This window comes from Herpailurus yagouaroundi, unplaced genomic scaffold (assembly GCF_014898765.1).
Source record: "Herpailurus yagouaroundi ecotype Mexico unplaced genomic scaffold, PumYag 215, whole genome shotgun sequence".
NCBI classification, from domain to species: domain Eukaryota; kingdom Metazoa; phylum Chordata; class Mammalia; order Carnivora; family Felidae; genus Herpailurus; species Herpailurus yagouaroundi.
Window position 1 is genome coordinate 7,842,809 of NW_024412446.1, and position 15,838 is coordinate 7,858,646.

The 15,838-nt window shown below is 39.0% G+C and overlaps 1 protein-coding gene and 1 pseudogene across 1 annotated transcript in view; both read left to right on the plus strand.

The window, feature by feature from the left end:
• The window catches only part of EFCAB5 (EF-hand calcium binding domain 5), a 218,896-nt gene that overhangs the window by 43,393 nt on the left and 159,665 nt on the right, over positions 1-15,838 (plus strand). The gene's annotated exons all lie outside the window — the stretch shown is intronic.
• Positions 2,176-3,897, plus strand: LOC121017260 (tubulin alpha-1B chain-like; annotated as a pseudogene).

Here is a 15,838-nt window from a genome sequence, read left to right on the forward strand (position 1 = left end):
AAACAAAACAAAACAAAACAAAACAAAACAAAACAAAACAAAACAAACCATCTGATAGCTTATTGTTCAGAGCCTGAGCTAGCTAGGTCCTGGGAACCCAGAGCCCAGCTAGCCAGTTAATGCTAGGAAAAAGTCATACAATTCTATGTCCTGACACCAATAAAGATATAGTCTTCCATCTCAGATGGACATTCTGTATTACTTGGAAATCCATTTAGGTGTTTGTTTTCTGCTCCTTTCCACTTCCACAAAAATTATTTCAAACTTTTATCATGCACAAACCTATGATTCCACCATTTGTTGGTTTTAGCAATATTTATTTTATTCCACAAAAAATAGAGGCTATTACAGGGAATGTCCTCAGTATAGTGTAGGAAACACCTCATCCAAATTTACTCTATATTCTTGATCTCAATCTCTCATATCTCCTCAGACCCTAAGGACCATTATCTAATCTCCTGTCTGTAGCTTCTGTTTTCCTTTCTACATTGGCTCCTTTCTTTCACTCTCTCTATATAGTCAAGACTATCCCACCTTTAAAGAAAATCCTTCTCTTCACAGTCCGATTCCTTGAAATAATTGTCCACTTGTTTAGTCTACACTTCACCCCCAAGTCCCTCTTCAACCCACTGAAGTCCTGGTTCCATTCTTATCACAGAAATTGCCCTCTCTAAGGTCAGTGAAGAACAACTGGATGCTAAATCCAATGTATACTTTCTACTTCTTTTCTTTAAATGTTTATTTATCTGTCTTGAGAGAGAGAAAAAGAGAGAACAGGGGTGAAGCAGCAGAAAGAGAGAAGAGAGAGAATCCCAAGCAGGCTCTGCGATGTCAGTGCAGAGCCCGATGGAGGGCTCGAACTCACCAACTGCGAGAGCATGACCTGAGCCTAAATCAAGAGTTGGTCTCTCAACCAACTGAGCCACCCAGGCACCCCAGTATATTTTCTACTTCTTATATCATTTGATTTTTCTGCAGTATTTGACACTGTTGGCCACTTCCTCTGCAGTGATAATTTTTTTTTTGTCTGTCCAATGTCTCTTTGGGAAACTATCATCCTGTCCTTCTTAATCCCTTTGGCTTAGATGGGGCTGACTCCACCCCTTTATTTCCAGGGATGGGTGGTAATCCAAACCTGATCAATCAGAATACTTACTACCCCTTCAATGCTGTGGATGGTTCAGAAGTAGGCATATAATTTATACCAAGTAAAACTTTTCCCAGATTTTTACTACTGGAATTTTAATGGCAGATTTTTTAAGTCAATGATTATAAAGATTATGCAAGTCTAAAGCTGCTGTTGGTCATTTTTAACAACATGTGAGGACAACCTGCCTAAAAATTAATTCAGTAGAGCAAATTAGAAATTAGAAGTGGATTTCAGCTATGCCTGAGAACAGTCATATTCCTGGATTTTCCAGCTATAGAAGCTAATACATTCCATTTTTAATTTAAGTTATGTAAGATGGATTTCTATTGCTTGAAATTGAAAGGCTCTTTAATAATACATCCTTTTGGGGCACCTGGGTGGCTCAATCAGTTAAGAGTCCGACTCTTGATCTCAGCTCAGGTCTAGGATAGAGGGAGGATGGCAGCATAGGAGGACGCCAGGCTCACCACGCATCCTGTTGATCTCAGCTCAGGTCTTGATCTCAGCATCATTAGTTCAAGCCCCACATTGGTCTCCATGCTGGGCATGAAGCCTACTTAAATTAAAAACAAAACAAAACAATATTTAGTAATACATCCTTCTTGAAACTCTTCTTATGGCTCCTGTGATTTTAACCTATCCTATTTTTCTCCCACTCTCAGACTTTCAGACTCCTGTATAAGTGTTCCTTTTCCACCTTAAAAATGTTGCATAAGATTCCTTTCTTGGTCCTCTTCTCACTCTAGACATTCTCTCTGTGTGAGCTCATCCAATAATAATAAGTATAGATTTTTTAGTATATATAATTTCATATATGTACATAATTTTCTTGTTGTGACTATCCTGCAAAGTATAATTATTGTTTCCATTTCACAGAAGTAGAAACTGAGTCTAAATTGAGTAATTTGTTCTAAATCACAGGGCTAGGAAATGTTAGAGGTAGAATTTGAAACTGATATCTCTGATTCCAATGCCCATAATATTTTTTAACACATTTATTCATTTATCAAGTATTTGATTTCTTAGTATGTTTCTGACACTGTTCTAACCACTAGGAGATCAGTAGTAACCAACACAGAGTCCTTGCATTAATATGTTTTAATTTCTAAAGTGTGTTAGAAACAGATTATTTTCCTAAAAAAATCCATGGTTTTAGCTAGTGCAATAAGGCAAATAAAGGAAGTAAAAGTTATAAAGATTGTAAAGAATAAAGTGGAAATATCTCTTTTTTTGCAGATGACATAATTGAATAAGGCAATTGATATAAATTTAGCAAGGTTTCTACATACAAAGTCAATACACAACACACACAAAAAACAATTATGAGTGTTTTTCTTATCTTGATTCTTAGCTTATTGGGGATGGTAACTGGGACCCATTGTATGCTCCTGTTGCCAGCACCTTCTACTGATAGCCACCATGCATGAGTGCATCTCCATCCACATTGACCAGACTGGTGTCCAGATTGGCAATGCCTGCTGGGAGCTCTATCGCCTGAAACATGGCATTCAGCCCGATGGCCAGATGCCAAGTGACAAGACCATTGGGGGAGAAGATGACTCCTTCATCACCTTCTTCAGTGAGACAGGTGCTGGCAAGCATGTGCCCAGGACGATGTATGTAGACTGGAACCCATAGTCATTGATGAAGTTCACACTGGCACCTACTGCCAGCTCTTCCACCCTGAGCAACTCATCACAGGCAAGGAAGATGCTGCCAATAACTATGCCTGAGGGCACTACACCACTGGCAAACAGATCATTGGCCTTGCCTTGGACCAAATTCAGAAACTGGCTGGCCAGTGCACAGGTCTTCAAGGCTTCTTGGTTTTCCACAGCTTTGGAGGTGGTACTTGTCTGGGTTCACCTCCATACTGATGGTATGTCTCTCTGTCGATTATGACAAGAATTCTAAGCTGGAGTTCTCCATTTACCCAGTTCCCCCAGGTTTCCACAGATGCAATTGAGCCCTACAACTGTATCCTTACTACCCGTACCACCCTGGAGCATTCCGACTGTGCATTCATGGTAGACATCAAGGACATCTATGACATCTGTCACCCAACCTACACTAACCTTAACTACCTTATTAGCCAGATTGGTCTTCCATCACTGCTTCCCTCAGATTTGATGGAGCCCTGAATGCTAATCTAACAGAATTCCAGACCAACCTGGTGCCCTATCTCTGTACCCACTCCCCTCTGGCCACATATGCCCCTGTCATCTCTGCTGAGATATCCTACCATGAACAGCTTTCTGTAGCAGAGATCACCAAGGCATGCTCTGAGCCAGACAACCAGATGGTGAAATGTGACCCTCCCCATGGCAAATATATGGCTTGCTGCCCATGATTGCCCAAGATGTCAATGCTGCCATTGCCACCATCAAGACTAAGTGTAGCATCCAGCTTGTGGATTGGTGCTCCACTGGCTTCAAAGTTGGTATTCATTACCAGCCTCCCACTATGGTACCTGGTGGAGACCTGGCCAAAGTACAGTGACCTGTATGCATGCTGAACACCACAGCCATTGCTAAAACCTGGGCTCACCTGAACCACAAGTTTGACCTAATGTATGTCAAGAATGCCTTGTTTACTGATATGTGGGTGAGGGTTTGGAGGAAGGAGAGTTTTCTGAGGCCCATGAAGACATGGGTGCGCTCTTGAGAAAGATTATGAGAAAGTTGGTGTGGATTCTTCTTCTTCTTTTTTTTTTTTAAGTAAGCTTCATGCCTAGCACAGAGCCCAATATGGGGCTTGAATTCATGACCTTGAGATCAAGACTTGAGCTGAGATCAAGAGTCAGATGTTTAATAATCTGAACCACCCAGGTGCCCTGGTTGGTGTGGATTTTTTTGAAGGAGAGGGTAAAGAAGAAGGAGAGGAAAGCTAATTACCATTCCTTTCAGTCCCATAACATGTCACACTCAGAACTTTAAATTCAACATTCACTGACAAGCATTAAAGGTTTCTGGTTAGATTGTCTTCACTTTTCACTGTGATCATGTCTTACTTTTCTATGTGTACCTGTGAGATTTTTCCATCATGTCTCAAAGTAAAGGCTTTAAGAAAGAAAACAAAGGGGTTCCTGGATGGCCCAGGTGGTTAAGTGTTCAACTCTGGATTTTGGCTCAGGTCATGATTTCACAGTCATGAGATCAAGCCCCGTGTCGGGCTTCATGCAGGGCATGGAGCCTGCTTAAGATTGTCTCTCTCCCTCTCTCTCTTCCCCTCCCCCACCTGCACACATGCACACGCTTGCTCTCTCTCTCAAAAAAAAGTATATTTCTATATATATTAGCAACAAATAATTAGAAAATAAAAACTTTTAAATACTATTTTAATAGCATCAGAAACGTTAACTATCTAGAAATAAATCTAACCAAAAATGAGCAAAACCTCTATACTGAAACTATTAAGCTTTGCCAAAAGAAATTAACGATGTTCAAATAAATGAATATACACACCTTACTCATGAATTACAAGATTTAATACATATTGTTGAGATAGTAGTTATCCCTCAATGACCTCTAAATTCAATGTGATTCTAATCAAAATTTCTGCAGGGCTCTCTGTATATGTCTGTGTGTGTACAAATTGACAAGTTGATTCTAAAATGTGTGTGGAAATGCAGAAGATCCAGAAAAGCCAAGGAAATCTTGAAGAACAAAGTGGAAGGATTTATAACAGCAAATATCAAGATTTGTAATAGAATTACAAAAATTAGGATGGCATGATAATGGCACAAGGATGGACAAGCCAGTAGAACAGAATAGTCCAATTGAAAGTCCTGTATTGAAAACAGGAGGTGTTCTCAATAACGATGCCAAATGGAAAACATGTATTTTGAGTCCTACCTTACCTGACACACAAAAGTAAATTATACCTGTATTTTAGATCTAAATGTGAATGATAAAACAATAAATCATTTTAGAAAAATACATTGGAGAATATTCTCATGATTTGGGAGTAGGCAAAGATTTCTTAAGCAAAATGCAAAAAATACCAATGATAAAAAAAATTCAGAAGTAGACATTAAAATTAAGAACTCCTGTTCATCAGAAAACACCATTGAGAGAGTGAAAAGGCAAGCAAGGTATGAGAAAAGTTATTTACAATACCTTTGTTCATCAAAGGTTTTCATCTGACTGTATAGAAAACTCCTGCAAATCAATAAGACAGACAACCCAACAGAAAAGTGGACAATAGATATAAACAGATACTTCATTTAAGAGAACATTCAAGTAGCCTATAGATCGAGGAAAATGTGTTCCAGTTTATGACTTACCAGGAAAATGCAGATTAAAATCACAAGATAAAATTATGTGTTCAGCAGAATAACTTAAAAAACAGACAATGCCAAATGTTGGCAAAGATATGGAATACAGGAATTTTCGTACATTGCTGTTGGGAATCTAAACTGGTACAATTTCAGAAAACTGTTTGGCACTATTTATAAAGCTGAATGTACCCCATGATCAGCATTTATACTCCTAGAGAAGTGAGTCTATATGTCTACCAAATGACATGTAGAGAATGATTATGGCAACTTTTTGTTCTAGTCGAATATGGAAACTATTAAAATGTCCATCATTAGTAGAATGAATTTAAAAATTATGGTATATTCATACAGTAAAATACATGCATCAACGAATAACAACTACTGCCATGCAATATGGATAAAAGTGGTTAAAGGGCACTTTATTTTTTTTCAATATATGAAATTTATTGTCAAATTGGTTTCCATACAACACCCAGTGCTCATCCCAAAAGGTGCCCTCCTCAATACCCATCACCTACCCTCCCCTCCCTCCCTCCCTCCCACCCCCCATCAACCCTCAGTTTGTTCTCAGTTTTTTTTTTTTAATTTTTTTTTCAACGTTTATTTATTTTGGGGACAGAGAGAGACAGAGCATGAACGGGGGAGGAGCAGAGAGAGAGGGAGACACAGAATCGGAAACAGGCTCCAGGCTCTGAGCCATCAGCCCAGAGCCCGACGCGGGGCTCGAACTCACGGACCGCGAGATGGTGACCTGGCTGAAGTCGGACGCTTAACCAACTGCGCCACCCAGGCGCCTCTGTTCTCAGTTTTTAACAGTCTCTTATGCTTTGGCTCTCTCCCACTCTAACCTCTTTTTTTTTTTTTCCTTCCCCTCCCCCATGGGTTTCTGTTAAGTTTCTCAGGATCCACATAAGAGTGAAACCATATGGTATCTGTCTTTCTCTGTATGGCTTATTTCACTTAGCATCACACTCTCCAGTTCCATCCACGTTGCTACAAAGGGCCATATTTTGTTCTTTCTCGTTGCCATGTAGTACTCCATTGTGTATATAAACCACAATTTCTTTATCCATTCATCAGTTGATGGACATTTAGGCTCTTTCCATAATTTGGCTATTGTTGAGAGTGCTGCTATAAACATTGGGGTACAAGTGCCCCTATGCATCAGTACTCCTGTATCCCTTGGGTAAATTCCTAGCAGTGCTATTGCTGGGTCATAGGGTAGGTCTATTTTTAATTTTCTGAGGAACCTCCACACTGTTTTCCAGAGAGGCTGCACCAGTTTGCATTCCCACCAACAGTGCCAGAGGGTTCCCGTTTCTCCACATCCTCTCCAGCATCTATAGTCTCCTGATTTGTTCATTTTGGCCACTCTGACTGGCGTGAGGTGATATCTGAGTGTGGTTTTGATTTGTATTTCCCTGATGAGGAGCGATGTTGAGCATCTTTTCATGTGCCTGTTGGCCATCCGGATGTCTTCTTTAGAGAAGTGTCTATTCATGTTTTCTGCCCATTTCTTCACTGGGTTATTTGTTTTTTGGGTGTGGAGTTTGGTGAGCTCTTTATAGATTTTGGATACTAGCCCTTTGTCCGATATGTCATTTGCAAATATTAAAGGGCACTTTAAAAGTGGTTATTGGGCAAAGGAGAGGAGTTACGATGACAGAGCAGCATGGAGACCCTGAGCTTGTCTTATCCCTGAAGTGCAGCTGGATCAGCACCAAACCATTTTGAACACCTAGGAAATTGATCTGAGGATGAACACAACAATGTACATAACTTGAGCCACAGAACTCAGCAGGTATGCGGTGAGGAGAGGTAAACTGGGGGAGACAAAAGCCGAGGAAGGTAAGGAGCTGTTTTTGCGGAGAGAGGACAGAGAAAGAGAAAGGGGAGAGTGCACCCGTAGGGATAGCACAAGAAAAGCACTTCCCTGAAAGTAGCTGGAGAGAAAGAGAGAGAAAGAGTGAAAACACTCACAGGGGACTGAACAGGAAATCTGTCTGCAAAACCATTGCTAGGAAGAAAGGAGAGGGTTTCAATACCACCTGGATTCTATAAACAGTGGAGCACAGAGTCTGAAGGTTCAGAGCTCAGTGCCTGGTGGTGCTCTGGTGAGGCACTAGGGCAAATCCCCAGGAGCAGGCAGTGTGGTCTGAGGGGTCCACATGCCACATGGAGAGAAGTGGTCCCCCTGCTTGGAGTACATTTGGTAGAGGCCACACGGCCTCCCCACAGGCAAAGGTCCAGCAGACCCTGGAGAACAGCCATATTTGCTGGTATTGGGACAAAGACGGCAGAGTGTGGTGAAGCCTGGTACTGGCTGTGTGCTGTTATCTGCCATAATCTCTGAAACTCTGCTACTGTGTGATTACATGAAAGTTTTCTGGGGGCAAACCCAGGCATTACTCAGTGATACACTCCCCCCAAAGAGTTGGCTCATGTCCAAGCCACAGGGGTCTCTGAAGTGTGGGGTTTTGAAACACTCCCCCATCTGAAATAAAACTCTGGAGGGAGGTGTCACCTGGAAGGTGGACAGTTTGGACATGGACAAAGTAGAGGTGGGGAATGGATGGGGGCCTGAGAGAAGGAGGGGTGCACCGGTTGGTGAGAGCGAGAAGTTCCTGCTCCAAAACTAGAGGGCAGGGTGAAGCCATTTCCACCTCTACTGCAGGCACACTTATGCACACCACACTGATCCACCCAGGTAAGCTAAGCAGCGCCACCTAGGGGAGAATGGAGCCATTACACCAAGCCCCTCTCAACTGCGCCCTCTAAGCACACTCCCCACAAGACCAACACAAGTCACTTCACCTGCTTAGTGTATGGAATATAGAGGGCTTCATAGTTTCAGTTCTAGGCAAAACTGTGTGTAACTTTATTTGGGTTTCATTAGTTTGCTGGTTCAGTTATTTGTTCGTTTTCTTTGCTTCTGTTTTTGCTTAAATTATTTTTTTTCTTTCTTTCTCTTTCTTATATACATGAAGAGAAAATTTTATTTTTATTTTTTACTTTATTTAAAAAATTTTAAAATTCCATTTCATTTTCTTTACTTCATTTATTCTATTTCATTATATAATTTTTTTAATTTGTAAATTTTTTCTTACTTTTATTTTATTTTTTCTTTTCCTTCCTTTTTTTCTCTATTCTATCAAGCATCTTTCAACAAGCAGACCAAAATACACCTAGGATCTAGCTTCCTTTATTTGATTTTTTGTTTTGTTTTTTATTTTTTAATTTTAATTTTTTTCTTCCTCCAAAATGACAAAATGAAGGAATACACCCCACAGACAGAACAAGAAGAAATGACAGCCAGGGGCTTAATCAACACAAATATAAGCAAGATGTCTGAACTAGAATTGAGAACCACTAGCTGGGGTTGAAAAAAGCATAGAATCCCTTTCTGTGGAGATAAAAGAAATAAACCATAGCCAGAATGAAATTAAAAATGCCATAATTGGGATGCAATCTCAAATGGATGCCATGATAGCAAGGATGAAGCAGAGCAGCAAATCAGCGATATAGAAGATAAAATTATGAAGAATAATGAAGCAGAAAAAAGAGGGAAACAAAGGCAAAAGATCACTATACAAAACTTAGAGAACTCAGTTCTTATTAAAAAGGAATAACATCTGAATCATAGGAGTCCCAGAACATGAAAAGAGAGAAAAAGGGGCAGAAGGTTTATGTGAGCAAATTATAGCAGAAAACTTTCCTAATCTGGGAAAGGACACAGACATCAAAATCCAAGAAGCATAGAGAACTCCCATTAGATTCAACAAAAATCAACCATCACAAGGCACATCACAGTCAAATTCACAAAATACACAGACAAGGAAAGAATTATGAAAGCAGCAAGGGGAAAAAAGTCCTTAACCTATAAAGGAAGACAGATCAGGTTCACAGCAGATCTATCCACAGAAACTTGGCAGGCCAGAAGAGTGACAGAATATATTTGACATGCTGAATCAGAAAAATATGCAGCCAAGAATTCTTTATCCAGCAAGACTGTCATTCAGAATAGGAGAGATAAAGAGTTTCCTAGACAAAAACTAAAGGAGTTCATGACCACTAAACCAGCCCTGCAAGAAATTTTAAGGGGGACTCTTTGAGTGGAGAAAAGACAAAACAAAACAAAACAGACCAAAAGCAACAAAGACTAGAAAGGACCAGAGAACATCAACAGAAACACTAACTCTACAGGCAACAAAATGGCACTAAATTCGTATCTTTCACTATTCACTCTAAATGGACTAAACCCTCCAATCAAAAGACATAGGGTATCAGAATGGATAAGAAAACAAGGTCCATCTATATGCTGCTTACAAGAGACTCATTTTATACCTAACGATGGCTTCAGATTGAAAGCAAGGGGATGGAGAACCATCTATCATGCTAAAGGACATCAAAAGAAAGCCAAAGTAGTCATTCTTATATCAGACACACTAGATATTAAAATAAAGACTAACCATAGATGAAAAGACATTATATCATAATTAAGGGGTCTATCCACCAAGAAGATCTAACAACTATAAATATTTATGCCCCCAACTTGAGGTCCCCAAATATATAAATCAATTAATCACAAATATGAAAAACTCATCAATAATAATACCATAATAATAGGGGACTTCAACACCCCACTTACATTAATGGACAGGTCATCTAAGCACAAAAGCAGCAAGGAAACAATGGCTTTGAATGACACACTGTACTGGATGGACTTAACAGATATATTCAGAACATTTCGTCCTAAAGCAGCAGAATACACATTCTTCCTGAGTGCACAGGTAAAATTCTCCAGAAAGGATCACATACTGGGTCACAAATCAGCCTCAACAAGTACAAAAAGATTGAGATCAGGGGCGCCTGGGTGGCGCAGTCGGTTAAGCGTCCGACTTCAGCCAGGTCACAATCTCGCGGTCTGTGAGTTCGAGCCCTGCGTCAGGCTCTGGGCTGATGGCTCAGAGCCTGGAGCCTGTTTCCGATTCTGTGTCTCCCTCTCTCTCTGCCCCTCCCCCGCTCATGCTCTGTCTCTCTCTGTCCCAAAAATAAATAAACGTTGAAAAAAACCAAAAACAACAAAAAGATTGAGATCATACCATGCATATTTTCAGACCACAACCCTATGAAATTCAAAATCAACCACAAGAAAAAAACTGGAAAGACCATGAATACTTGGAGATTACAAAACATCCTACTGAAGAATGAATGGGTTAACCAAAAAATTAAAGAGAAAATGAAAATAGGACAGCCCAAAACCTCTGGGATGCAGCAAAGGTGGTCATAAGAGGGAAGTGTATAGCAATCTAGGCCTTCCTAAAGAAGGAAGAAAGGTCTCAGAAACTCAACCTAATGTTACACCTTAAGGAGATGGAAAAAGAACAGAAAATAAAGCCCCAAACCAGCAGAAGGAGGGAAATAATAAAAATTAGGGCAGAAGTCAATGATTTGGAAATTAAAACAACAAAACAACAACAACAACAACAACAACAACAACAACAACAACAGAACAGATCAGTGAAACCAGGAGCTGGTTCTTTGAAATAATTAACAAAATTGATAAACTCCTAGCCATATTGATCAAAAAGAAAAACAAGAGGACCCAAATAAATAAAATCACAAATGAAAAAGGAGAGATCACAACCAACACTACAGAAATACAAACAATAATAAGAGAATATTATGCCCAATTATATGCCAACGAATTGGGCAATATGGAAGAAATGGACATATTCCTAGCAACATATCAACTACCAAAACTGTAACAAGAAGATATGGAACATATGAACAGACCCATAACCAGTAAAGAAAATGAATCAGTAATCAAAAATCTCCCAAAACATAAGAGTCCAGGGCCAGATGGCTTTCTAGGGGAATTCTACCAAACATTAAAGTAGAGTTGACACCTATTCTTTTGAAACTGTTCCAAAAAGTAGAAATGGAAGGAAAACTTTGAAACTCATTCTTTTTTTTTCTATTTTAATTTTATTTTTTTAAATTTACATCCAAATTAGCATATAGTGCAACAATGATTTCAGGAGTAGATTCCTTAATGCCCCTTACCCATTTAGCCCATACCCCCTCCCACACCCCCTCCAGTAACCCTCTGTTTGTTCTCCATATTTATGAGTCTCTTCTGTTTTGTACCCCTCCCTGTTTTTATATTATTTTTTGTGTACCTTCCCTTATGTTCATCTGTTTTGTCTCTTAAAGTTCTCATATGAATAAAGTCATATGCTTTTTGTCTTTCTCTGACTAATTTCACTTAGCATAATACCCTCCAGTTCCATCCACGTAGTTGCAAATGGCAAGATTTCATTCTTTTTGATTGTTGAGTAATACTCCATTGTATAGATACACCACATCTTCTTTATCCATTCATCCATCGATGGACATTTGAGCTCTTTCCATACTTTGGCTATTGTCTATAGTGCTGCTATAATCATGGGGGTTCATGTGTCCCTTTGAAACAGCACACCTGTATCCCTTGGGTAAATACCTAGTAGTGCAATTGCTGGGTTGTAGGGTAGTTCTATTTTTAGTTTTTTAAGGAACCTCCATACTGTTTTCCAGACTGACTGCACCAGCTTGCATTCCCATTCAAAATTCATTCTATGAGGTCCGCATTACCTTGATTCCAAAACCAGACAAAGACTAAAACAGAGAACTACGGACCACTAAAAAGGAGAACTATGGATCAATTTCCCTGATGAACATGGATGCAAAAATTCTCAACAAGATACTAGCAAACTGGATCCAACAATACATTAAAAGAATTATTCACCACACACACAAAAAAGGACAAGACTCTCATGATCCTCTCCGTAGCTTCAGAAAAAACATTTGACAAAATACAGTATCATTTCTTGATAAAAACCCTTAAGAAAGTAGGAATGGAAGGACCATACCTCAAGATCATAAAGGCCATATATGAAAGACCCACTGCTAATATCACCCTCAGTGGAGAAAACCTGAGAGCTTTCCCCCTAAGGTCAGAAACACAAGGGTGTCCACTTTCACCACTGCTATACAACATAGTGTTGGAAGTCCTTAGCCTCAGCAATCAGACCATTCAAAGAAATAAAAGGTATCCACATCAGCAAGGAGGAAGTCAAACTTTCACTTTATGCAGATGACATGAACTGTACGTGGAAAACCCAAAAGACTCTGCCAAAAAACTGCTAGAACTGATAGATGAACTCAGCAAACTTACGGGATATAAAGTCAATGTACAGAAATCATTTGCATTTCTATATACCAATAATGAAGCAGCAGAAAGAGAAATCAAGGAATGATTTGTAAATGATCCCATTTATAATTTCACCAAAAACCATAAAATACATAGGAAGATACTTAGCCAAAGAAGTGAAAAATCTATACACTGAAAACTATAGGAAGTTCATGAAAGAAATTGAAGAAGACACACAAAAAATGGAAAAATATTCCATGCTTACAGATTGGAAGAATAAATATTGTTAAAATGTCAATGCTACCCAAAGCAATATACATATTCAATACAATTTCTTTTTTTTTAATTTTTTTTTCAACATTTATTTATTTTTGGGACAGAGAGAGACAGAGCATGAACGGGGGAGGGGCAGAGAGAGAGGGAGACACAGAATCGGAAACAGGCTCCAGGCTCTGAGCCATCAGCCCAGAGCCCGACGTGGGGCTCGAACTCACGGACCGCGAGATCGTGACCTGGCTGAAGTCGGACGCTTAACCGACTGCGCCACCCAGGCGCCCCTCAATACAATTTCTATCAAAATAACACCAGCATTCTTCACAGAGCTAGAATAAACAATCTTAAAATTTGTATGGAACCAGAAAAGACCCAGAATAGCCAAAGCAATCCTGAAAAAGAAAACCAAAGCTGGAGGCATCACAATTCTTGACTTCAAGCTGTACTACAGAGCTATAATCATCAAGAGAGTATGGTACTGGCACAAAATCAGACACTCAGATCAATGGAACAAAATAGAGACCCAGAAATGGACCCACAAATGTTATGGACAACTAATCTTTGACAAAGGAGGAAAGAATATCCAATGGAAAAAAGACAGTCTCTTCAGCAAATGGTGTTGGACAGCGATATGCAGAAGAATGAATCTGTACTACTTTCATACACCATACACAAAAATAAATTCAAAATGGATGAAAGACCTAAACATAAGACAGGAAACCGTCAAAATCCTAGAGGAGAAAACAGGCAAAAGCTTCTTTGACCTGGGCCACAGCAACTGCTTACTTGACATGTCTCCAGAGGCAAGAGAAACAAAAGCAAAAATGAACTATTGGGACTTCATCAAGATAAAAAAACTTCTGCACAGAGACGGAAACAATTAGCAAAACTAAAAGGCAACCGATGGAATGGGAGAAGATATTTGCAAATGACATATCAGATAAAGGGTTAGTATCCAAAATCTATAAAGAACTTATCAAACTCAACACCCAAAAAGCAAATAATCTAGTGAAGAAATGGGCGGAAGACATGAATAGACACTTTTCCAAAGAAGACATCCAGATGGCTAACAGACTCATGAAAACATGCTCAGCATCACTCATCATCAGGGTAATACAAATGAAAACCACAATGAGATAACCACCTCACACCTGTCAGAATGGCTAACATTAACAACTTAGGCAACAACAGATTTTGGCAAAGATGCAGAGAAAAAGGAACTTTCTTATTGTATCTTTTGATGGGTAAAGTTACTAATTTTGATGAAGTTCAGCTTATCTATTTTTTCTTTTGTTTAGTATGCTTTTGATGTCCTATCCATGAAGTCATTGTCAAATCCAGTGTAATAAAGATTTTCCGCAAGTTTTCATCTGACAGTTTTATAGTTTCAGCTCCTAAATTTAAATCTTTAATTATGGGGCGCCTGGGTGGCGCAGTCGGTTAAGCGTCTGACTTCAGCCAGGTCACGATCTCACGGTCCGTGAGTTCGAGCCCCGCGTCAGGCTCTGGGCTGACAGCTCGGAGCCTGGAGCCTGTTTCCGATTCTGTGTCTCCCTCTCTCTCTGCCCCTCCCCCGTTCATGCTCTGTCTCTCTCTGTCCCAAAAATAAATAAACGTTGAAAAAAAAAATTAAAAAAAAATATTTAATTAAATTTGTGTTCATTTTTGTATATGGTGTAAAGGTCCAGCTTTCCACCTCCTTTGCATGGGATATCCAGTTATCCTAGCATCATTTGTTGAAAAACTGTTCTTCCCTCATTGAATGGGCTTGGAACCTATTGAATATATATACATACACATATTTACTTACATATATAAATATATATATATGTAGATTTATTTCTGGGCTGCCTATTCAATTCATCCAGTCTAGGTCTGTCTTTATGCCTCTACCATACTGTTTTATATTTATTTATTTATTTTTAAATTTTTTTAACGTTTATTTATTTTTGAGACAGAGAGAGACAGAGCATGAACGGGGAAGGGTCAGAGAGAGAGAGGGAGACACAGAATCTGAAACAGGCTCCAGGCTCTGAGCTGTCAGCACAGAGCCTGACACGGGGCTCGAACTCACGAACCGCGAGATCATGACCTGAGCCGAAGTTGGACACTTAACCGACTGAGCCACCCATACTTTAGCTTTGTAGTATGTTTCAAAATTGAGTAATGTGAATCTTCCAAGTTTATTCTTTTTAAAAAGACTCTTTTGGCTATTCAGGGTCATTTGCAACACCATATGAATACAAGGACCAACTTATCCATTTCTTTGAAAGAGACAATTGGAATTTTGATAAAATTGCATTGAATCTATAGATCCCTTTGAGTAGTATTTATATCTTTACATGTTAAATCTTCCTATCCATGAACACAGGATTCTTTTCATTTCTGTATGTCTATAATTTTTTTCAGCAATGGTTTGTAGTTTTCAGTATTCAAGTCTTCCATCTCTTGGTTAGATTTATTCCTAAGTCTATAATTCTTTTAGATGCTACTGAAAAAGGAGTTGCTTTCCTAAACACAGAAACACAGAAACACAACTGACTTTGTGTGTTGGTATTGTATCTTGCAAACTTGCCAAATTCATGTATTAGCTCTAGTAGCTTTTTTTTCAAGATATTCTACATATAGGGTCATCTCATCTGTAAATATAGGGTTTTTTTTTCTTTCTGACTTGGATGCCTTTTAATTTCTTTTTCTTTTAATATCTCTCTAATATCTCTGCTAGAACTTCCAGGACAATGTTGAATAGCAGCCGTGAAAGTGGGTATCCTTGTCTTTTTCCTGATCTTAATTAAGTCTTTCACCACTGAGTATGATGTTAACTGTGGGTTTTTAAATAAATATCATTTATTATTTTGAGGAATTTCCCATCTGTTCCTAGTTTTCTGAGAAGTTTATTTTATTTTATTTTATTTTATTTTATTTTATTTTATTTTATTTTATT